This window comes from Triticum dicoccoides, chromosome 5A, assembly GCF_002162155.2.
Source record: "Triticum dicoccoides isolate Atlit2015 ecotype Zavitan chromosome 5A, WEW_v2.0, whole genome shotgun sequence".
NCBI lineage: Eukaryota > Viridiplantae > Streptophyta > Magnoliopsida > Poales > Poaceae > Triticum > Triticum dicoccoides.
In genome coordinates this window covers 177,518,028-177,539,555 of record NC_041388.1, presented here as the reverse complement: position 1 = coordinate 177,539,555, position 21,528 = coordinate 177,518,028, and positions in this window count along the sequence as shown.

The window sequence follows — 21,528 nt, the reverse complement described above, 5'->3', positions numbered from 1 at the left end:
GTAGTGCGGCGTCTACAGCGGGGTTTAATTGTGCCCCGATGGATGTTGTTTTTGTGGGGTCCGTTGGATGGACTTGGAATTTGACTATTTCATCCGCTGGTTTAAAAGAGGTGGACTTGGATCTTTTGTTGAGTATCACGTCGTCCCTGTCCACTGTGGAGCGCAGCGCGGTTAATTCCTCCGCTACAAGGGCTTCAGATAATGCCTCGAGGGCTAGTGCGGCTATTTTGTTCTCGGCGCGGAGTGCTATGTCCGGATCACTAGCTAGAGTGATGATTCCATTGGGCCCGGGCATTTTGAGCTTCATGTACCCGTAATGGGGTATGGCTTGGAAGATCATGAATGCCTCCCGCCCTAGAAGGGCGTGGTATCCGCTACTGAACGGGGCCACTTGGAATGTAATTTCTTCGGACCTGTAATTCTACGGAGTGCCGAATACCACATCTAGTGTGATTTTCCCAGCGCAACGTGCCTCCCGACTAGGGATGATTCCTCGGAAGGTTGTGCTGCTTTGCTCAATATGGTTTCTGTCTATTTCCATTTTTGAAGGGTCTCCTCATAGATGAGGTTTAATCTGCTGCCGCCGTCCACGAGCACTTTATTAAGCCGAAAGCCATCCACAATTGGACTAAGGACCAAGGCGGCTGGTTCTCAGGCTGTTCGGAATTTAGGTTCATCACTGGCATTGAAGGTGATAGCCGTGTCGCTCCATGTATTTATTGCTGCCACTTGGCAGACTTCGGTGAGGCTGCGGAGTGCTCGCTTATGCCTTTTATTTGAGGCGAAGGTCTCGAAGACTGTGAGTATTGTATTGTTATCCATGGGATGGTGCTCTGCGGTGTTTTGAATGAGGAGATCCTCACCGCTCTTGGCCACCTGCCGGAGTACCCAACATGCTCTAAGGCTGTGTGTTGGTATGGTATCCGTTGTACTATGAATTTTGCACGGCCCGTTAAGCCATCCCTCCAATATGGTTCCACGCCCTGTAGTGGGCTTTTGCTTCTTTGTAATTGAGTCCGGCGACTTATGAGAGTGCACCCTCTTAGTTTGGACTGGGAGTTTTGTCAGAGCCGGATTATCCCAAAATTGTGTTTGAGTTTTCGAGGCGCTTTCCATCGCACGGTCGTACTATGGCCGCCAAGTCAGCGAAGTGTGCAATGTCACGGTGACTTATGGTGTTGAGGATTCCCTTGTCCATGCAATTGTTGCAGAAGAATGAAATTGTGTCTTCCTCGCGACAGTCCATGACCTTGTTCATTACAAGGAGGAATCTGGCCCAATAGTGATGTACTGTCTCTTGGGGATCTTGCCTAATGTGGGAAAGATCGTTTATATCTGGGTGGGTGGGTGGATTTAAGTCTAGACCTTGACCTAATCTAATACCCAGGGGCGGAGGAGTTTCTGATCTTGGAAGTTCGGGCTCCGGGATGTTGCCCCGCAGGTTCGGCATGCAGCCTGATTCTAGGTTCATGTTTAGGGCAATGTCCTCCCTTGGATGGGTATCCGGCCTGGAGAGCTCGGGAATCCGGACATAGTTCGTCCTCTGGATAGAGGAAGATTCGTCGCATTGCTCCTCCACCACCGCTATCTGATGGGTGACCGGCGGAGAGTTAATCTCCCTTTGGTCAGGTTTAAGCCCAATCCGATCATAGTCCATAGCGACTCCCAGAGCGGCGATGCAATCCAGGAGCTCGTTCAAAGAGGAGAGCTCCATTGGATCCATCTGCTCGGTGAATTTCAAGCCGATGCGGAGGATATTTTCGATGACCCGAGAAGTCATCGTCGGCGCAGCGGCCGAGCAGGCGGTCAAGACGAAGCCGCCTAGTCGGAGAATTTGGCTTACAGCCAGGGATCCCCCAGAGGTGATGTTGTTCTTGACAACAAGACGAGCCATCCTTCCTTATGATGACGACACGGCGGAACTCTCAATGCAAGCACCAATGTCGGTGTCAAAACCGGCGGATCTCGGGTAGGGGGTCCCGAACTGTGCGTCTAAGGCGGATGGTAACAGGAGGCAGGGGACATGATGTTTACCCAGGTTCGAGCCCTCTCGATGGAGGTAATACCCTATGTCCTGCTTGATTGATCTTGATGATATGAGTATTACAAGAGTTGATCTATCACGAGATCGTAGAGGCTAAACCCTAGAAGCTAGCCTATGGTATGATTGTTGTTGTCCTATGGACTAAACCCTCCAGTTTATATAGACACCGGAGGGGGCTAGGGTTACACAGAGTCGGTTACAAGGGAGGAGATCTACACATCCGTATCGCCAAGCTTGCCTTCCACGCCAAGGAGAGTCCCATCCGGACACGGGATGAAGTCTTCAATCTTGTATCTCCATAGTCCAACAGTCCGACCAAAGGATATAGTCCGGCTGTTCGAAGACCCCCTAATCCAGGACTCCCTCAACGGACTCTGATAGTAGTGTTACTATCTAAAAAGCTCGAATTGTCGCAAAATGTTTTCGACAAGATCAAGGTGTTGACTATGATGAGATTTTCTCACTCGTATCGATGCTTAAAAGTCTGTCCGAATCATGTTAGCAGTTGCCGCATTTTATGAAATCTGGCAAATGGATGTCAAAACTGCATTCCTTAATGGATTTCTTAAAGAAGAGTTGTATATGATGCAACCAGAAGGTTTTGTCAATCCTAAAGGTGCTAACAAAGTGAGCAAGCTCCAGCGATCCATCTATGGACTAGTGCAAGCATCTCGGAGTTGGAATATATACTTTGATAAAGTGATCAAAGCATATGGTTTTATATAGACTTGCGGTGAATCCTGTATTTACAAGAAAGTGAGTGGGAGCACTACAACATTTCTGATAAGTATATGTGAATGACATATTGTTGATCGGAAATAATGTAGAATTTTCTGGAAAGAGTTTTTCAAAGAAAGACCTCGATGAAGCTACTTACACATTGAGCATCAAGATCTATAGAGATAGATCAAGACGCTTGATAAGATTTTTCAATGAGTACATACCTTGACAAGATTTTGAAGTAGTTCAAAATGGAATAGTCAAAGAAGGAGTTCTTGCCTATGTTGCAAGGTGTGAAGTTGAGTAAAGACTCAAAACCCGACCACGGCAGAAAATAGAAAGAGAATGAAAAGTCATTCCATATGCCTCAGTCATAGGTTCTATAAAATATGCTATGTTGTGTACCAGATCTATTGTGTACCTCACCATAAGTTTGGCAAGAGGGTACAATAGTGATCCAGGAGTGAATCATTGGACAGCGGTCAAAAGTATCCTTAGTGGAATAAGGAAATGTTTCTCGATTATGGTGGTGACAAAGAGTTCGTCGTAAATAGTTATGTCGATGCAAGCTTTGACACCAATCTGGATGACTCTTAGTCTCGATCTAGATACATATTGAAAGTGGGAGCAATTAGCTAGAGCAGCTCTGTGCAAAGCATTGTAGACATAGAAAATTTGCAAAATACATATGGCTCTGAATGTGGCAGACCCATTGACTAAATTTCTCTCACAAGCAAAACATGATCACTCCTTGGGTGTTAATCACATAGTGATGTGAACTAGATTATCGACTCTAGTAAACCCTTTGGGTGTTACTCACATGGAGATGTGAACTAATCACATAAATATGTGAACTATTGGTGTTAAATCACATGACGATGTGAACTAGATTATTGACTCTAGTGCAAGTGGGAGACTGAAGGAAATATGCCCTAGAGGCAATAATAAAGTTATTATTTATTTCCTTATATCATGATAAGTGTTTATTATTCATGCTAGAATTATATTAACTGGAAACTTAGTAAATGTGTGAATACATAGACAAACAGAGTGTCACTAGTATGCCTCTACTTGACTAGCTCGTTGAATCAAAGATGGTTAAGTTTCCTAGCCATAGACATGAGTTGTCATTTGATTAACGGGATCACATCATTAGAGAATGGTGTGATTGACTTGACCCATTCCGTTAGCTTAGCACAATGATCGTTTAGTTTGTTGCTACTGCTTTCTTCATGACTTATACATGTTCCTCAGACTATGAGATTATGCAACTCCCGAATACTGGAGGAACACTTTGTGTGCTACCAAACATCACAACGTAACTGGGTGATTATAAAGGTGCTTTACAGTTGTCTCCGATGGTACTTGCTGAGTTGGCATAGATCGAGATTAGGATTTGTCACTCCGATTGCCGGAGAGGTATCTCCGGGCCCTCTCGGTAATGCACATCACTATGAGCCTTGCAAGCAATGTGACTAATGAGTTAGTTGCGGGATGATGCATTACGGTGAGTAAAGAGACTTGCCGGTAATGAGATTGAACTAGGTATTGAGATACCAACGATCAAATCTTGAGCAAGTAACATACCGATGACAAAGGGAACAATGTATGTTGTTATGTGGTTTGACCGATAATGATCTTCGTAGAATATGTAGGAGCCAATATGAGCATCCAGGTTCCACTGTTGGTTATTGACCGGAGATGAGTCTCGGTCATGTCTACATAGTTCTCGAACCCGTAGGGTCCTCACACTTAACGTTCGGTGACGATTGCTATTATGAGTTTATGTGATTTGATGTACCGAAGGTTGTTCGGGGACCCGGATGAGATCATGGACATGATGAGGAGTCTCAAAATGATCGAGCCATAAAGATCGATATATTGGAAGGCTATATTCGGATATCGGAAAGGTTTCGAGTGATCCGGGTATTTTTCGAAGTACCGGAGGAGTTACGGGAATACGGGAGTACATATGGGCCTTAGTGGGCTTTAAGGGGAAAAGATGAGAAGCCACGAGGGCTGGCCGCGCGCCCCCCATGGGCCTAGTCCAAATTGGACTAGGGGAGGGGCTGCGCCCCCTCTTTCCTTCTTCCTCCCCTTCTTCTTCCTTCCCCCTCCTAGTAAGACTAGGAAAGGAGGAATCCTACTCCTACTAGGAGGAGGATTCCTCCCCCCTTGGCGCGCCTAGAGAGGCCAGTCGACATCCCCTCCCTCCTTTATATACGTGGGGAGGGGGGCACCCTAGAACACACAAGTTGATCAGTTGATCTTTTAGCCGTGTGCGGTATCCCCCTCCATCATAATCCACCTTAGTCATATCGTAGCGGTGCTTAGGCGAAGCCCTACGTCGGTAGCATCATCATCACCGTCATCACGCCGTCATGCTGACGGAACTCTCCCTCGAAGCTCTGCTGGATCGGAGTTCGTGGGACGTCACCGAGCTGAACATGTGCCGAACTCGGAGGTGCCGTACGTTCGGTACTTGGATCGGTCGGATCGTGAAGACGTACGACTACCTCAACCGCGTTCTCATAATGCTTCCGCTTACGGTCTACGAGGGTACGTGGACGACACTCTCCCCTCTCGTTGCTATACATCACCATGATCTTGCGTGTGCGCAGGAAAATTTTGAAATTACTATGTTCCCCTACACTTGTATCACCATCTTTTCGCTGAACTAGTGCACCTATACAAATTACCATTGTATTTGGTGTGTTTGGGACACAAGAGACTTTTTGTTATTTGGTTGCAGGGTTGTTTGAGAGAGAACATGAAAGCACAAGTGCTCCCTAGGTGGTTTTGGTAATTAATGTCAACATATCTCTTGTTGGACTAACACTTTTACCTAGTATGTTTCAGATAAGTTCAACAATGAAGTGGCATGGACTAGAGGATGTGGAACCCCTTCAAGATGCTAAGGACAAAGGATTGGCTCAAGCTCCAAGCTCAAGACTCTACATTTTCTATTTTAGTGATCCAAGATCACATTGAGTCTATAGGAAAAGCCAATGCTATCAAGGAGGGATGAGGTGTTGCTTAATGAGGCTATTGCTCAAAGTGCCTAGTAATATGCTCCAAAGCCCTCAACTACTTTCTCACATCCACATATGACCTAAACCAAAAGTCAAACTCGGCCCCACCGATTCTTTCTATCCGGCGCCACCGAGTTCAGATGTCATAGCCACTGCCACAAACCCTAGGCAAATCGATCTCACCGATAGGGATCTCGGTCTTACCGAGATGGGATTGCAATCTCTATGTATGGATCTATTACCAAAATCGGTCTCACCGAGTTTGCATAATCGGTCCTACCGAGCTTACAATGTAAACTCTCTGTTTCCCTTTCGTAACATTACGGTCTCACCGAAATGAGCAAATCGGTCCCACTAAGTTTACGTGACCAACTCTCTGGTTAGCTTATTACCGAAATCGATCTCACCAAGTTTGTGTAATCGGTATCACCGAGATTACGTTATGCCCTAACCCTAACCATATCGGTCCTACCGAGTTGCATGTCGGTCCCACCGAAAATCCTAACGGTCACTAGATTTGTTGAATCGGTCCGACCGAGTTTATCAATTCGGTCCCACAGAGATTGGCAAGTTGTGTGTAACGGTTAGATTTTGTGTGGAGGCTATATATACCCCTCCACCTCCTCTTCATTCGAAGAGAGAGCCATCAGAACGAACCTACACTTCCAACTTACTTTTTTTGAGAGAGAACCACCTACACTTGTGTTGAGGCCAAGATATTCCATTCCTACCATATGAATCTTGATCTCTAGCCTTCCCCAAGTTGCTTTCCACTTAAATCTTCTTTCCACCAAATCCATATCCTGTGAGAGAGAGTTGAGTGTTGGGGAGACTATCATTTGAAGCACAAGCGCAAGGAGTTCATCATCAACACACCATTTGTTACTTCTTGGAGAGTGGTGTCTCCTAGATTGGCTAGGTGTCACTTGGGAGCCTCCGACAAGATTGTGGAGTTGAACCAAGGAGTTTGTAAGGGCAAGGAGATCGCCTACTTCGTGAAGATCTACCGCTAGTGAGGCAAGTCCTTCATGGGCGACGGCCATGGTGGGATAGACAAGGTTGCTTCTTCGTGGACCCTTCGTGGGTGGAGCCCTCCGTGGACTCGCGCAGCCGTTACCCTTCATGGGTTGAAGTATCCATCAATGTGGATGTACGATAGCACCACCTATTGGAACCACGACAAAAACATCTGTGTCTCCTATTGCGTTTGAATCCTCCAAACCCTTCCCTTTACATTCTTACAAGTTGCATGCTTTACTTTCCGCTGCTCATATACTATTTGCATGCTTGCTTGATATCTATTGTGTTTGTTAAACTTGTGCCAAAACTCCACTTCAACTTAAAGAAATTAAAAAGTGCATCTTTTGGTGCTTAATGTCTAATCACCCCCCCCCCTATGACACCTCTTCTCGATCCTTTCAATTGGTATCAGAGCTTTGGTCTCCATTGCCTTGGTTTAAACACCTTTGGAGGAAGATGTATGTGTCTACTTTGGGCAGTCTTAGACGTTGAGTGCCTATTCTTGATGGAGAATATTTTCATGAGTGGAAAAATGAAATGCTTGATATTTTCAATGAATATCATTTGAACAAGTACATTACTAGCCCTTGTGCACCTCATGTTGATCCTTTGCATCCTACCCTTGATGAGTCTATTGACATGATCTACAACCTTAGAACTGTTAATCTTATCACTAGAGGCTTGCCTAGAAACTTGATTAAATGTTTGCCTACTCTTGATTGTGCCTACACTATATGGAGATTCCTTGAGAAACGTTTTCCAAACTATTCCTTAAAGAACTTAGATGAGATTCTTCATAAGTCCATTGCCTTGATTAAGATGAGTTCCAATGATCCCAAATTTGGTGACTACTTATTTGAGCTTACTAATCTTACGAGTGCCGAAGGAGATGTTGGAATCATTAGCAATATCATTTCCAAAGCTATTAGAATTCATAAAGATAACCACAGAAATGATCATTTATCTAATGAATTACCCTCTCTAGGAATTGATAAATCACAAGATGATGTTGAACATGGATACTATGATGAGGATGAGGATGACAGTGACTATGATCTTAATGATGCAATGAGACACTTTGGTCTTATGGAAAATCTTCGCGGCTACATGGTTGGAGGAAAGGAATGGGTTCTTGATAGTGGATGTACCGATCACATGACCGGAGATAAATACATGTTTCATGAGCTTGTTGAAAACGATGGTCCTCGAAAGTATGTCACATCCGGTGACAACTCAAAGGGTAAGGTGGTTGGCCTCGGCAAGGTGGCCATCTCACATGATACTCCATACAAAATGTCATGCTCGTTGAATCTCTTGGGTACAATTTACTTTCAGTATCTAGACTTGCTGATTTTGGTTTCAATGTCCTATTTACTGAAGTAGATTGCCAAGTGTTTCGAAGAGACAATCATAAAATAGTCTTTATCGGTATACGCAGAGGTGAACTTTACATTGTTGATTTCACTAAAAAGGCTCAATCTAGAACTTGTTTAATTGCTAAATCCTCTAAAGGTTGGTTATGGCATAGACGATTAGGTCATGTTGGTATGCGAAACCTTGACAAGCTTATTAAAGGAAATCATATCCTTGGCGTTAACGATGTCATATTTGATAAGGATAGACTTTGCAGCGCTTGTCAAGTAGGTAAACAGGTTGGAGGAAGGCATCCCGTGAAGAACATCATGACCACAAGAAGGCCACTCGAGCTACTTCACATGGATCTTTTTGGTCCTAACGCTTATAAAAGTCTCGGTGGAAATTCTTTTGGTCTAGTTATAGTTGATGATTTTTCAAGATTTACGTGGGTGTTCTTTCTCGATGATAAATCACAGGTCCAAAAGATCTTCAAAAACTTCGCTAAGAAGGCCCAAAATCAATTTGAAGTGAAAATCAAGAAGGTTCAGAGCGACAACGGAACGGATTTCAAGAACGCAAATGTGGACACCTTTCTTGACGAAGAAGGGATTTCACATGAGTTCTCGGCTACGTACACACCTCAATAGAATGGAGTTGTTGAGAGGAAGACCGGACACTCATCGAAATGGCGAGAACGATGCTTGATGAGTACAAGACGCCAAAGCACTTTTGGGCGGAAGCGGTTGAGACAGCTTGTCATGCAACAAATCATTTGTATCTTCACAAGCTACTTGGCAAGACGGCATACGAGCTCCTCACCTATTGTTGGGGAATGTAGTAATTTCAAAAAAATTCCTACGCGCATGCAAGATCATGGTGATGCATAGCAACGAGAGGGGAGAGTGTTGTCTACGTACCCTCGTAGACCGGCAATGGAAGTGTTGACACAACGTAGAGGAAGTAGTCGTACGTCTTCCCGATCCGACCGATCCAAGCACCGAACATACGGCACCTCCGAGTTCTAGCACACGTTCAGCTCGATGACGATCCCCGGACTCTGATCCAGCAAAGTGTCGGGGAAGAGTTCCGTCAGCACGACGGCGTGGTGACGATTTTGATGTTCAACTATCGCAGGGCTTCGCCTAAGCACCACTACAATATTATCGAGGATTTATGGTGGAAGGGGGCACCGCACACGGCTAAGAAAACAATCACGTGGATCAACTTGTGTGTCTAGGGGTGCCCCCTGCCCCCGTATATAAAGGAGCAAGGGGAGGAGGCCGGCCGGCCCTATGGCGCACCAAGGAGTCCTCCTCCTAGTAGGAGTAGGACTCCTACTAGGAGGGGGGAGGAAGTGGGGAGGGAGAAGGAAAGGGGGGCGCCGCCCCCCCTCTCCTAGTCCAATTCGGACCAGGGGGAGGAGGCGCGCGGCCCACCCTGGCTGCCCTTCTCTCTCTCCACTAAGGCCCATATGGCCCATTACTTCTCCCGGGGGGGTTCCGGTAACCCTCCGGCTCTTTGGTTTTCTCTGAAATCACCCGGGACACTTCCGGAGTCCGAATATAGCCGTCCAATATATCAATCTTTATGTCTCGACCATTTCGAGACTCCTCGTCATGTCCGTGATCACATCCGGGACTCCGAACTAACTTTGGTACATCAAAACTCATAAACTCATAATATAACTGTCATCGAAACCTTAAGCGTGCGGACCCTACGGGTTAGAGAACAATGTAGACATGACCGAGACATGTCTCCGGTCAATAACCAATAGCGGAACCTGGATGCTCATATTGGCTCCCACATATTCTACGAAGATCTTTATCGGTCAGACCGCATAACAACATACGTTGTTCCCTTTGTCATCGGTATGTTACTTGCCCAAGAGTCGATCGTCGGTATCTCAATACCTAGTTCAATCTCGTTACCGGCAAGTCTCTTTACTCGTTTAGTAATACATCATCTCGCAACTAACTCATTAGTTGCAATGCTTGCAAGGCTTATGTGATGTGTATTACCGAGAGGGCCCAGAGATACCTCTCCGACAATCAGAGTGACAAATCCTAATCTCGAAATACGCCAACCCAACATTTACCTTTGGAGACACCTATAGAGCTCCTTTATAATCACCCAGTTACGTTGTGACGTTTGGTAGCACACAAAGTGTTCCTCCGGCAAACGGGAGTTGCATAATCTCATAGTCATAGGAACATGTATAAGTCATGAAGAAAGCAATAGCAACATACTAAACGATTGGGTGCTAAGCTAATGGAATGGGTCATGTCAATCACATCATTCTCCTAATAATGTGATCCCGTTAATCAAATGACAACTCATGTCTATGGTTAGGAAACATAACCATCTTTAATTAATGAGCTAGTCAAGTAGAGGCATACTAGTGACGTTTAGTTTGTCTATGTATTCACACAAGTATTATGTTTTCGGATAATACAATTCTAGCATGAATAATAAACATTTATCATGATATAAGGAAATAAAATAATAACATTATTATTGCCTCTAGGGCACATTTCCTTCAGTCTCCCACTTGCACTAGAGTCAATAATCTAGATTACACAGTAATGATTCTAACACCCATGGAGCTTTGGTGCTGATCATGTTTTGCTCGTGGAAGAGGCTTAGTCAACGGGTCTGCAACATTCAGATCCGTATGTATCTTGCAAATCTCTATGTCTCCCACCTGGACCAGATCCCGGATGGAATTGAAGCGTCTCTTGATGTGCTTGGTTCTCTTGTTAAATCTGGATTCCTTTGCCAAGGCAATTGCACCAGTATTGTCACAAAAGATTTTCATTGGACCCGATGCACTAGGTATGACACCTAGATCGGATATGAACTCCTTCATCCAGACTCCTCCGTTTGCTGCTTCCGAAGCAGCTATGTACTCCTCTTCACATGTAGATCCCGCCACAATGCTTTGTTTAGAACTGCACCAACTGACAGCTCCACCATTTAATGTAAACACGTATCAGGTTTGCGATTTAGAATCGTCCGGATCAGTGTCAAAGCTTGCATCAACGTAACCATTTACGATGAGCTCTTTGTCACCTCCATATATGAGAAACATATCCTTAGTCCTTTTCAGGTATTTCAGGATGTTCTTGACCGCTGTCCAGTGATCCACTCCTGGATTACTTTGGTACCTCCCTGCTAGACTTATAGCAAGACACACATCAGGTCTGGTACACAGCATTGCATACATGATAGAGCCTATGGCTGAAGCATAGGGAACATCTTTCATTTTCTCTCTATCTTCTGCATTGGTCCGGCATTAAGTCTTACTCAATTTCACACCTTGTAACACAGGCAAGAATCCTTTCTTTGCTTGATCCATTTTGAACTTTTTCAAAACTTTGTCAAGGTATGTGCTTTGTGAAAGTCCAATTAAGCGTCTTGATATGTCTCTATAGATCTTGATGCCCAATATGTAGGCAGCTTCACCGAGGTCTTTCATTGAAAAACTCTTATTCAAGTATCCCTTTATGCTATCCAGAAATTCTATATCATTTCCGATTAGTAATATGTCATCTACATATAATATCAAAAATGCTATAGAGCTCCCACTCACTTTCTTGTAAATACAGGCTTCTCCAAAAGTCTGTACAAAACCAAATGCTTTGATCACACTATCAAAGCGTTTATTCCAACTCCGAGAGGCTTGCACCAGTCCATAAATGGATCGCTGGAGCTTGCACACTTTGTTAGCTCCCTTTGGATCGACAAAACCTTCCGGCTGCATCATATACAACTCTTCTTCCAGAAATCCATTCAGGAATGCAGTTTTGACATCCATCTGCCAAATTTCATAATCATAAAATGCGGCAATTGCTAACATGATTCGGACAGACTTAAGCATCGCTACGGGAGAGAAGGTCTCATCGTAGTCAATCCCTTGAACTTATCGAAAACCTTTTGCAACAAGTCGAGCTTTGTAGATAGTAACATTACCGTTAGTGTCAGTCTTGTTCTTGAAGATCCATTTATTCTCAATTGCTTGCCGATCATTGGGCAAGTCAACCAAAGTCCATACTTTGTTCTCATGGATCCCATCTCAGATTTCATGGCTTCAAGCCATTTTGCGGAATCTGGGCTCACCATCGCTTCTCCATAGTTCGTAGGTTCATCATGATCTAGTAGCATGACTTCCAGAACGGGATTACCGTACCACTCTGGTGCGGATCTTACTCTGGTTGATCTACGAGGTTCAGTAGTATCTTGTTCTGAAGTTTCATGATCATCATCATTAGCTTCCTCACTAATTGGTGTAGGTGTCACAGAAACTGGTTTCTGTGATGTACTACTTTCCAATAAGGGAGCAGGTACAGTTACCTCATCAAGTTCTACTTTCCTCCCACTCACTTCTTTCGAGACAAACTCCTTCTCTAGAAAGTTTCCGAATTTAGCAACAAAAGTCTTGCCTTCGGATCTGTGATAGAAGGTGTATCCTATAGTTTCCTTTGGATATCCTATGAAGACACATTTTTCCGATTTGGGTTCGAGCTTATCAGGTTGAAGCTTTTTAACATAAGCATCGCAACCCCAAACTTTCAGAAACGACAACTTTGGTTTCTTGCCAAACCACAGTTCATAAGGCGTCGTCTCAACGGATTTTGATGGTGCCCTATTTAACGTGAATGCGGCCGTCTCTAGAGCATAGCCCCAAAACGATAGTGGTAAATCAGTAAGAGACATCATAGATCGCACCATATCAAGTAAAGTACGATTACGACGTTCGGACACACCATTACGCTGTGGTGCTCCGGGTGGCGTGAGTTGCGAAACTATTCTGCATTGTTTCAAATGTACACCAAACTCGTAACTCAAATATTCTCCTCCACGATCAGATTGTAGGAATTTTATTTTCTTGTTATGATGATTTTCAACTTCATTCTGAAATTCTTTGAACTTTTCAAACGTTTCAGACTTATGTTTCATTAAGTAGATATACCCATATCTGCTTAAGTCATCTGTGAATGTGAGAAAATAACGATATCCGCCATGAGCCTCAACATTCATCGGACCACATACATCTGTATGTATGATTTCCGACAAATCTGTTGCTCTCTCCATAGTACCGGAGAACGGTGTTTTTGTCATCTTACCCATAAGGCACGGTTCGCAAGTACCAAGTGATTCATAATCAAGTGGTTCCAAAAGTCCATCAGTATGGAGTTTCTTCATGCGCTTTATACCGATATGACCTAAACGGCAGTGCCACAAATAAGTTGCATTATCATTATCAACTCTGCATCTTTTGGTTTCAACATTATGAATATGTGTGTCACTACTATCGAGATTTAATAAGAATAGACCACTCTTTAAGGGTGCATGACCATAAAAGATATTACTCATATAAATAGAACAACCATTATTCTCTGATTTAAATGAATAACCGTCTCGCATCAAATAAGATCCAGATATAATGTTCATGCTCAACGCTGGCACCAAATAATAATTATTTAGGTCTAATACTAATCCCGAAGGTAGATGTGGAGGTAGCGTGCCGACTGCGATCACATCGACTTTGGAACCATTTCCCACGCGCATCGTCACCTCGTCCTTAGCCAATCTTCTCTTAATCCGTAGTCCCTGTTTCGAGTTGCAAATATTAGCAACAGAACCAGTATCAAATACCCAGGTGCTACTGCGAGCATTAGTAAGGTACACATCAATAACATGTATATCACATATACCTTTGTTCACCTTGCCATCCTTCTTATCCGCCAAATACTTGGGGCAGTTCCGCTTCCAGTGACCAGTCTGCTTGCAGTAGAAGCACTCAGTTTCAGGCTTAGGTCCAGGTTTGGGTTTCTTCTCTTGAGTAGCAACTTGCTTGCTGTTCTTTTTGAAGTTCCCCTTCTTCTTCCCTTTGCCCTTTTTCTTGAAACTAGTGGTCTTGTTGACCATCAACACTTGATGCTCCTTCTTGATTTCTACCTCTGCAGCTTTCAGCATTGCGAAGAGCTCGGGAATAGTCTTATTCATCCCTTGCATATTATAGTTCATCACGAAGCTCTTGTAGCTAGGTGGCAGTGATTGGAGAATTTTATCAATGACGCAAACATCTGGAAGATTAACTCCCAATTGAATCAAGTGATTATTATACCCAGACATTTTGAGTATATGCTCACTGACAGAACTGTTCTCCTCCATCTTACAGCTATAGAACTTATTGGAGACTTCATATCTCTCAATCCGGGCATTTGCTTGAAATATTAACTTCAACTCCTAGAACATCTCATATGCTCCATGACGTTCAAAACGTCGTTGAAGTCCCAATTCTAAGCCGTAAAGCATGGCACACTGAACTATCGAGTAGTCATCAGCTTTGCTCTGCCAGACGTTCATAACATCTGGTGTTGCTCCAGCAGCAGGCCTGGCACCCAGCGGTGCTTCCAGGACGTAATTCTTCTGTGCAGCAATGAGGATAATCCTCAAGTTATGGACCCAGTCCGTGTACTTGCTACCATCATCTTTCAACTTTGCTTTCTCAAGGAGCGCATTAAAATTCAACGGAACAACAGCACGGGCCATCTATCTACAATCAAACATAAACAAGCAAGATACTATCAGGTACTAAGTTCATGATAATTTTAGGTTCAATTAATCATATTACTAAAGAACTCCCACTTAGATAGACATCCCTCTAATCCTCTAAGTGATTACGTGATCCAAATCAACTAAACCATGTCCGATCATCACGTGAGATGGAGTAGTTTCATTGGTGAACATCACTATGTTGATCATATCTACTATATTATTCATGCTCGACCTTTCGGTCTCCGTGTTCCGAGGCCATATTTGTATATGCTTGGCTCGTCAAGTATAACCTGAGTATTCCGCGTGTGCAACTGTTTTGCACCCGTTGTATTTGAATGTAGAGCCTATCACACCCAATCATCACGTGGTGTCTCAGCACGAAGAACTTTCGCAACGGTGCATACTCAGGGAGAACACTTCTTGATAATTAGTGAGAGATCATCTTAAAATGCTACCGTCAAACAAAGCAAGATAAGATGCATAAAAGATAAACATCACACGCAATCAATATAAGTGATATGATATGGCCATCATCATCTTGTGCTTGTGATCTCCATCTTCGAAGCACCATCATGATCACCATCGTCACCGGCGCGACACCTTGATCATCATCGTAGCATCATTGTCGTATCGCCAAACTTATGCTTCCACGACTATCACTACCTCTTAGTGATAAAGTAAAGCATTACAGCGCCATTGCATTGCATACAATAAAGCGACAACCATATGGCTCCTGCCAGTTGCCGATAACTTGGTTACAAAACATGATCATCTCATACAATAAAATTTAGCATCATGTCTTGACCATATCACATCACAACATGCCCTGCAAAAACAAGTTAGACGTTCTCTACTTTGTTGTTGCAAGTTTTACGTGGCTGCTACGGGCTTAAGCAAGAACCAATCTTACCTACGCATCAAAACCACAACGATAGTTTGTCAAGTTGGTGCTATTTTAACCTTCGCAAGGACCGGGCGTAGCCACAACTAAAGTTGGAGAAATTGACACCCGCTAGCCACCATTGTGCAAAGCACGTCGGGAGAACCGGTCTCGCGTAAGCGTACGCGTAATGTTGGTCCGGGCCACTTCGTCCAACAATACCGCCGAACCAAAGTATGACATGCTGGTAAGCAGTATGACTTATATCGCCCACAACTCAGTTGTGTTCTACTCGTGCATATAACATCAACACATAAATCCTAGGCTCTGATGCCACTGTTGGGGAACGTAGTAATTTCAAAAAAAATCCTATGCACACGCAAGATCATGGTGATGCATAGAAACGAGAGGGGAGAGTGTTGTCTACGTACCCTCGTAGACCGGCAACGGAAGTGTTGACACAACATAGAGGAAGTAGTCGTACGTCTTCACGATCCGACCGATCCAAGCACCGAACGTACGGCACCTCCGAGTTCTAGCACACGTTTAGCTCGATGACGATCCTCGGACTCCGATCTAGCAAAGTGTCGGGGAAGAGTTCCGTCAGCACGACGGCGTGGTGACGATTTTGATGTTCAACTGTCGCAGGGCTTCGCCTAAGCACCAGTACAATATTATCGAGGATTTATGGTGGAAGGGGGCACCGCACACGGCTAAGAAAATGATCACGTGGATCAACTTGTGTGTCTAGGGGTGCCCCCTGCCCCCGTATATAAAGGAGCAAGGGGAGGAGGCCGGCCGGCCCTATGGCGCACCAAGGAGGAGTCCTCCTCCTAGCAGGAGTACGACTCCTACTAGGAGGGGGAAGGAAGTGGGGAGGGAGAAGGAAAGGGGGGCGCCGCCCCCCTCTCCTAGTCCAATTCCGACCAGGGGGGGAGGAGGCGCGCGGCCCACCCTGGCTGCCCTTCTCTCTCTCCACTAAGGCCCATATGTCCCATTACTTCTCCCGGGGGGTTCCGGTAACCCTCCGGCTCTCTGGTTTTCTCCGAAATCACCTGGAACACTTTCGCCGAATATAGCTGTCCAATATATCAATCTTTATTTCTCGACCATTTTGAGACTCCTCGTCATGTCCGTGATCACATCCGGGACTCCGAACTAACTTCGGTACATCAAAACTCATAAACTCATAATATAACTGTCATCGAAACCTTAAGCGTGCGGACCCTACGGGTTCGAGAACAATGTAGACATGACCGAGACATGTCTCCGGTCAATAACCAATAGTGGAACCTGGATGCTCATATTGGCTCCCACATATTCTACGAAGATCTTTATCGGTCAGACCGCATAACAACATACATTGTTCCTTTGTCATCGGTATGTTACTTGCCCGGGAGTCGATCATCGGTATCTCAATACCTAGTTCAATCTCGTTACCGGCAAGTCTCTTTACTCGTTTTGTAATACATCATCTCGCAACTAACTCATTAGTTGCAATGCTTGCAAGGCTTATGTGATGTGTATTACCGAGAGGGCCCAGAGATACCTCTCCGACAATCGGAGTGACAAATCCTAATCTCGAAATACGCCAACCCAACATTTACCTTTGGAGACACCTGTAGAGCTCCTTTATAATCACCCAGTTACGTTGTGACGTTCCGTAGCACACAAAGTGTTCCTCCGGCAAACGGGAGTTGCATAATCTCATAGTCATAGGAACATGAATAAGTCATAAAGAAAGCAATAGCAACATACTAAACGATCGGGTGCTAAGCTAATGGAATGGGTCATGTCAATCACATCATTCTCCTAATAATGTGATCCCGTTAATCAAATGACATCTCATGTCTATGGTTAGGAAACATAACCATCTTTGATTAATGAGCTAGTCAAGTAGAGGCATACTAGTGACGTTTAGTTTGTCTATATATTCACACAAGTATTATGTTTCCGGATAATACAATTCTAGCATGAATAATAAACATTTATCATGATATAAGGAAATAAAATAATAAAATTATTATTGCCTCTAGGGCATATTTCCTTCACCTATAACATCCCAAATTTTCAATTTGGAATGTGATACACTAGATCATCATTGCATATCATATTTTATTGCATTTTGGTTGATCCTAGAAATTCTATGCAACTCAAGGACCCTCGGAGATAGTTGGGGATTTTGTTATTTTCAAATTTGAGTTCTCTCAAATTTTGAAAATAGGATCATTTGATTTTATTTATTTTATCTTCAATTATTTCTATTACAAAAATATGAGAGAGGGAATAAAATGACTTTCCCAAAATAAAGAAATATTGAGGATTTAATAAAAAATGAAATAAGATTTTATTTTGGTTTTATTTTCTATTTTATTTGAATTTAAGAAAAATGCGTGTTTCTTAAAATTGCATTTAGGCCCCAAATAAATGTTCATCCTATGCGGCTTGATTTTAGAAGCCGGGGAAATTTTATTTCACGACTTTTGGAGTCCGTTTAGTATTCCTTTTGTTTTTTTTCTGAGCGTAATAATTAAAAAAACGTGAACCGACCTATCGGGCCGTGTCCGACCCGGACACCTGGCCTGGCCGGCCTTATAAGCCGGGGGAGCCCAGCCCGAGCCGCCCCCAAACCCTAGCGCCTCGCCCCGCCGCCTCTGCCATCGCCGCCGCACCGCGCCGACGCTGCCCCTCACCGCCGCGCCGCCGTCGCCCCTCGCCACCCGCCGAAGTCGCCGCTCGCCGGAGGTTGACCCCATCCGGCCGCCGGTTTTTCTTGAAAAACCGTTCGATTTTCCGTTCGGTTTTTCGTTTCGTTTTTTTTTCTAGATCGGTTTTTTTTTTGGTTTAGTTAATTAGCGAGTGTTCGTTCATTTTAACGAACGCGTTCATCGTTTAGATCCAGATAATGAATGTGTGTTCGTTAATCTGTTCGTCTTTTTCTTTTTCTCGGATTAAATCCGCGATTTTTCTGATCGCGATTCCTGATCCGATTTTCGTTCTAGTATAACTTTTCGCTCGTTTATCGGAATCAGGCGATTCAAGCGCCTGGAGTTTCGTCTCGAAACCATCTTTCTGTTTAACCAACTCAAACAAGTTTTTGCCTCTGTAAAAATTGCCCTAGATCTAGAATAGTAAACGAATCCTATTTCTTTTGCCGTTTGTCTTTCATTGCTTCGCTCGATTTGGTTCTTTTTGCCAACCAGAGTTCTTAAGTTGAACTATCTAGTTAGATCTCTTATTCGAGTTTTACCTGTGCATTAGTTGAGTCCTTATTGTATGCTTGTTTGTTTGCGATAGAGTACCCGGAGTGCGCCGCTTGCTACTTCGAATCTCTAGGTTTCCCGGATCATCAGCAAGGCAAGTAACACTTTGATCATACTTCCTATTACCCAGTTTTTATTGCATTAGACCAATCCTCACACATTGCATGATTAGGATCTAATTAAATTGTGGGTCTGGGAAGTAGTTGAGGTAGTACCTATTACCTGTTTATTATCAAACCTTTGGGAGTTACTTCTGTGTTTGCTTATTATGCCATGCTATGCTAGTAGACGTGGATTGGGTGAGTGAAATCCATGACAGATGTGAGATTGTTAAATTAATGGTTTATCTAAGGTGGCAACTTAAATACACATCTGGGTGGATTGAGGCACCTGGGTATTCCAGCGATTGCCTGTTTTTCTTTTGGACCGCCACCCAGGCTCAAAGGGATCATGAGATTATTCATGCTAGAAACTTCCGTGTGCAACCACAAGCTACTATGGGCTCTAGCATAGTTGAGTAAGTCGTGCGAACTCTTATAGTGGTAGACTAGCAGATGTAGGGGTAAGTAGGTGTAATGGTCTACCCGGTCGTAAGGTGCTAGCGCTTCTGAAAGACTATGTCTCGGTCATCCGTTTCTCAAACACCTTGTAGTGTGAGAATCCCAATGAAGGAGATCGAGTCTTGTGGGGAAAAGTGCGGAAACCTCTGCAGAGTGTATAAACTAATCATGGTTAGCCGTGTCCCAGGTTATGGACATCTTGAGTATCTAGTACTTGGATTATCAGGTGAATCACATCATGTTACTCTAATTAATTTTGTTGGGTTTTAATGTTGATGCTTAATTGGGATTGAGAGGGTGTCTACACTCTCAATGTTTAACAACTACCATGATAGTTAAATAAAATTTATTCCTTTGCAGTAGGGAAAATTTGGCTTTACGCAAAACTGTAACCATAGAGCTTTCCACCAGCCAAATATGCATATAGTATAGCCTATTTCTTTCATTGCTCTCTATGTGTTACATTGCCAGCATATTCCATGTGATGGCCCGTTTTGGGCTGCAATGTTCATGTTGCAGACTTTTCAGACGACGAGTAAGGTGCTTTTAGGTCGTGGTTCTATACTCAGTGATGCCGTCGGAGTTGATGGACTCACTTATCTTCCAAGCCTTCCGCTGTTATCGTTATTAGATGGCCTTAAGCCATATTTATTGTAATAAGTTCTCTTTTGAGACACTCGATGTAATAAGTGTGTGATTGCTACTCTGTTATAAATCCTTCAAGTACTGTGTGGTGTTAGCATTACTGATCCAGGGATGACACCTGAGCACAGAGATTGGACCATTTGAGGTCTGGTCGCTTCAAGTACTGTATGGAGGAAACATCGATTGCACCAGCAAGTCAATTTTGCTTACCACCCCAGAAGGAAGAAGGATCAAGTATGTATCCCGACATGTGCTAAAGAGGACTCAAGTAAATTGCTTAACATGAGTTGTGCAGGAGGAAGTACCAGTAGTGAAGGATTACCCTGATGTATTTCCAGAAGAGTTGCCAGGCATGCCACCGGATAGAGATATTGAGCTTTTGATTGAGCTTTTGCCAGGCACAGGGCCAATATCTAAGAGACCATATAGGATGCCCGCAAAAGATTTGGTGGAGATTAAGAAGCAGATTAAGGAGTTACTGGACAAAGGTTATATTCACCCAAGTTCTTCGCCTTGGGGGTCGCCGGTACTTCTAGTGGAGAAGAACGATGGATCGTTAAGGATGGTTGTTGATTATCGAGGATTGAATGAAGTAACCATCAAGAACAAGTACCCACTACTGATGATCAATGATCTGTTTGATCGATTGCAAGGAGCTAAGGTATTTTCCAAGATTGACCTGCGATCAGGATACCATCAGTTGAAGATTCGAGAACAGGATATACCTAAGACGGCTTTTACCACCAGGTATGGGTTGTACGAGTATACCATTATGTCATTTGGTCTAACTAACGCACCTGCATATTTTATGAACATGATGAAAAAAGTATTTATGGAGTTTTTGGATAAGTTCATCGTAGTGTTCATCGATGATATCCTGGTTTACTCGAAGAATGAAGAGGAGCATAAGGAACATTTGCGTTTGGTACTTGGTAAGCTCAGAGAACATCAGTTATATGCCAAGTTTAGCAAATGTGAGTTTTGGTTGAAGGAAGTTGGATTTCTCGAACACGTTATATCTGGAGAGGGTATAGTAGTAGATCCCACTAAGGTTGACACTGTGACAAATTGGGAAGCCCTTTCTTGGACTCGCGGGATACTACCAGAGATTCATTGAAAATTTCTCGAAGATTGCAAAGCCTATGACGGAGTTATTGAAGAAGGATACCAAGTTCATATGGACCGAGGAATGTGAGGCCAGTTTCCAAGAGTTGAAGAAACGTTTGGTTACATCACCAGTGTTGATTTTGCCAGATCAGACCAAGGATTATGAGGTGTATTGTGACGCTTCACGTCGAGGACTTGGAGCAGTGCTTATGCAGGAAGGAAGAGTTGTTTCCTATGCCTCATGACAGCTTAAGCCTCATGAGTTAAATTATGCCACGCATGATTTGGAGTTAGCAGCCGTAGTGCATGCATTGAAAACCTGGAGACATTTTCTCATTGG